This window comes from Pseudopipra pipra, chromosome Z (genome assembly GCF_036250125.1).
Source record: "Pseudopipra pipra isolate bDixPip1 chromosome Z, bDixPip1.hap1, whole genome shotgun sequence".
Taxonomy (NCBI): Eukaryota; Metazoa; Chordata; class Aves; order Passeriformes; family Pipridae; genus Pseudopipra; species Pseudopipra pipra.
The window spans coordinates 49,223,569-49,227,896 of NC_087581.1; the positions used below are offsets into that span (position 1 = coordinate 49,223,569).

Genomic DNA, 4,328 nt, shown 5'->3' on the forward strand with positions numbered 1-4,328 from the left:
TAAAGATAGGGAGAGAATGATCAACATGTTAATAATTTTAAATTATAACAACCACAAGTAATGTCAATTTACATTGGAACAGATAGAAGATCAGCTTAAATAGTCATAGAGCAAAATAAACCTAATTCTCTTATTGCAGTAGAGGAATTTTTTCTAAGCTATGTCAAATCTAAAATTGACATTAAATAGTTTGCCAATACTGCCTTTCCAGTGTCTGTATCTTGCAAATCTAGGCAGATCAGATAGGCAGTTCTGTACCAGAACTAGAAATGTAATATTGGAAACAACTTCTAAGGGGACATTTTAGGAAGCATTACATATTTTAATGAGTTGTCCACAGATGTTTTAAAGGCTGACCTATATGTAGGAATCCAAGCAAGTAAGCTTTAGTCTTCATACTCAATGGACTGGAGCACTCCTCTTCCTAATTGTCTGTTTTTTCACGGTGCCTTTGAGGAAAGACTTTTCAAATACATAGTTCCAACACCCGTTGTCCTGGGTTGGGAAGGTGTTTTCCCCTGGAGTTAGAAAAGTGGTTAACTCCAGGGGAGTGGTGTTTCTTGGTATTGATCCAATCGGCACCCCTGCAAAATTAAAACATATCACACTAGACCGGAAAAGAAGGAGGATGACGTAGTTGGAAGAGAGGCAGCCATGGTCTGAGACCACAAGGAGATAGGGGCCAACGAGCCCCACTGGGGCCCAAGGCCCCTAGCCCCCAGCCAAGACTACGGGAGACCCGGTGTAGTGTTAAAACTGGACTGGGTGCCGTCATCAAAGGCTGGGGGAGTTTCTCCACTATGAGCAGCAGCAGAAGACACTGAAAGCAGTGGCGGAGCAGCACTGAACAGAGAACTGTGGCTGAGAGCCAAAAGAGATAGCAAGCAGCAAGATGGCACATAGCCAGGCTGGGAGATGCAGAGATGTTCCTGCAGGAGGGAGAGCTGGCAACAAAGCAGAGAAAACTCAGCAAAGACTGTTTTGGGGGTAAGACTGAATTACTTTCCCAAAAACCCTTGGAGACTCCTCTTAAAAGGAGGGGGTGGACTTCCATTTGAAAGGAGTCCTGAAATGCAGCAGCACCGGAGAGAGGAGCTAAGAAGCTCAGAGATGTTCTGAAGCTGGATCAGAACGGGGCGGATGGAATGCGGTGGAAGTGGCCTTGCCCCCCTGCCTGCTGCCACGCTGGCAGTTTGAGACAGAGCAAAGGAGCTCTGGTAGGATGCTTGGGGCAAAGACTGATCTGAGAGCTGCCCTAACCGTTCTAACTCAGGAGGAGCTTAAATCTCCTGAGGAAGGGATTTTCACGAAGATGCCCTGCACTTCGTGATATGATTGTGGTGAAGCAAGTTTTGTCCCTGCTTTGCAGCCCATGGGAGAGAGACCTTCAGTTGGAGCCGAAGGGCTGAGAGGGGTGAGAGAAGACCCCTTATACTGTAATGGAGAGAGAAATCTTCCAGCTACCTCTGGACAAATCCAGCTACCTCTGCTGCATTGAAGAGGAGAGACACTGCTGCCCTGAAAGTGGAAAGAATCTTTCCTTCTTCCCTTCTGAACTTTTATTGGAGAGGAGGGACTTGGTCTAATATAAATATTAGACCTCCTCCTTTACCATAGGAGACATAGTTAGGATTGTGTATATAATGTATTATAGTATTCATTTAAGTAATAATTGTAATATAATTCCCTTCCCCCCATACTGAGTCTTGTGTTATGTCTGGAAAACCCTCTCACACTGAAGCAAATTGTGGGAGGGGGCTTGGACTTGGAAATTGGATTTTTGGGGGTCTCAAACTACGACACCCATGCACATATATCTTTTAACAGATTTGGAAAGCGTCAGTATTTCTGAAGAACTGGGTTTTACCCAAAAATCAGGCCAAGAAAGAAAGTGCTATAAGAAGTTCAACAGTCAGGAGACTTAAATTTAGCAATATTAACCTTGATACAGTTTTAAATGTTTTCTGTATTTTACATAAATCACATGAGCTTTTCAGTATCATGGGGGGGGGAGCATCACTGAGGGGTGTTACTTGTATATCTTTGATGAGGCAAAACCATAACAAATTCAGTTTCCTCTCCCAGGGGCGTTGGTGACTGCTCATAACTCCTTATTGCAGTTCACTGTCTCCTCAATTACCCTCTTTGTAGAGCCTTTCCATAGGCTCGTCACTGGACTGATCAAGGCAAAATCAATAACATTTTCTTTCTTCCTCTCTGTAAATTAGGGAGAATGACACCAGCAAGTAATTTTGTGGACCAGCAGACATCTCCATCTACAGGATAGAGACAGCAAAATGCTGTCAGACATGATTTTATTTAGTCTTCTAATTTGTGCTTCTTCTGTAACTAAAACCTATACATTTTATCTTCATTAGGCCATGAAACTGCTTTTCTGTCATATAAGCAAGGAAAATCACGTTTCATTTTCAGAGAATTACTGTATGCTTTGAGAATCTGGAACTGAAGGCTAAGAGAGTTTAGAAACTTTAAGAGAGAAATAATCATCATGAATTTCAATGCCTACAATGTTGCTTTCCTAGTAGCAAATGTAGTTTATATATGCCATTAAAGAAGGCCATAAATACACCTGCTGGAACTCACTCACACGGGCAAGTATCACACCAGTGAGTCAGAAAAGGGTCAGCTGATGACTCAATCGTATTTTTTTTCCTTATTTGATTGATTTGATTTTTCATCATCATAGTAAAATCACAGTTAAGACACTGTTGAAGAGAGATGTATGTGGAGCATCTGATGATGTTCCAAGCCCTGGTATGGTTTCTCTTAGCACCTATACAGATAAGCTGAACAGAGAACTGGTAATTCAGAGCTTTCTGTATGCTAGACAATTCTAGGTGGCTCTTGGACTAATCATTACTCAAAAAAGATGGAAGTCTACTATACTGCCAAATTAAGAATTCAATTTAAAGCGTCAAATATATATATATGCATTTCCTTTTCTTAGGTATCTAGAACCATGACCACCTCCAAATCTAGAAGAATCGAGTAACAATTTGACAGCAACAAGTATTTTACAATAATCCTGCATTAGTGTGAAGCATGAAACTTGCACAGACTAGGAACCTTGACAGAGGGAAAGATGCTGCCAGAATTAAGTTTTTTTCTACCACTTTTATTCAGTCCCCCTGTGAATGGATCTCTAAATCACTAAACAAATCTCCCACAATGCTTTTTCTTATTCAAGACACTGCCTGGTTGTATTCAGAGGATGATGCAGGACTGTTTAATAAAAGTGAATTCTTCTCTTATAATTTGGAAGGTTATCTGGAAGCTAAGGAGGAGGAAAACAAATTTAAGGGAGGTCTAATGATTTAAGTAACCACTAGTACCATATGGAACTGGATTTTAGCTTCATTTCTGTTGCAAAGCATCTGTGAGTGAAGTGGTGCATAGTTTATTTGAAATAAATAATGCTTATTCTGTGCAGGTAGTAGTCTTTTTACCTCGGAAACCAGATTAATTGTCTCACTGAAAGAGATTATGTAGTTCATCCTCAGATATTTTGTTCTTTCACTTCCCTGCATGTATTGAGTGTATTTTATGTTAAAAAAAACCTGAAAAGTGTCAAAAGAGACATCCTCATTTCAACTTCTTGTATTCTTTTCAACTGGAAGGTATTTGGAACATTTTTAAAGGTTTGCAAGTAAGTGAATAAATAAAAAATTACAGAGAGCATTTCAAGTGTAAAGATTTAGGAGAAAGGCTAAGATTAGTGGGGAAAAAAAAAACAAAAAACAAAAAAAAACTCCCCAATTTTTTATCTAGAAGTTAAAATAACCCAAGAATTTCATAAATCTAGTGGAAGCTTTTGGTAACAGAGAATTTTCAATTCTGAAGGTAAAAAAATATTATTAGAAGTCAAATAGAAAATTAACACAGATTTGTTTTTTTGTAAACTGTTGTCATTTAAATTCTCCTGCAGTTTCTAGCTGCCAAGGAAACTGAAGTTTCTCTGAAACCTCCATAAATTTCCCTTGATGATGTGAGTTTGTATTCCCCTTATCTATTGAAGTGTTATTCCAAATTAGTATTACCCCAAGGATCTGAAACTGCATCACTAACATTACGATTTTCATGCCCAAAGGCTGCCAAATGAATGGCTTATACAACATGTTTAAGTGACAGCTTCAAAGAAAAGAAATTCAATATCCTTATGATACAGCTAAGAACTCTTAAATCAGCGATGAAGCAGTATCTTGCTTCTCTTACACAGAAATAAAGAGCATTATATTTACATTCTTTCACATATTGAGTGATGGGCAAAAAGGAGTAGAAAGGAAGGTAGAGGCTGTGAAAATAGAGAT

The 4,328-nt window shown here is 39.3% G+C and overlaps 1 long non-coding RNA gene across 1 annotated transcript; it reads left to right on the plus strand.

The window, feature by feature from the left end:
- The first annotated feature begins 515 nt into the window (after window positions 1–515).
- Window positions 516–3,446, plus strand: LOC135407399 (uncharacterized). Its single transcript, XR_010426856.1, has 2 exons — window positions 516–987; window positions 2,229–3,446. It is a non-coding gene; the product is annotated as an uncharacterized LOC135407399 (long non-coding RNA).
- The last annotated feature ends 882 nt before the right edge of the window (window positions 3,447–4,328 follow it).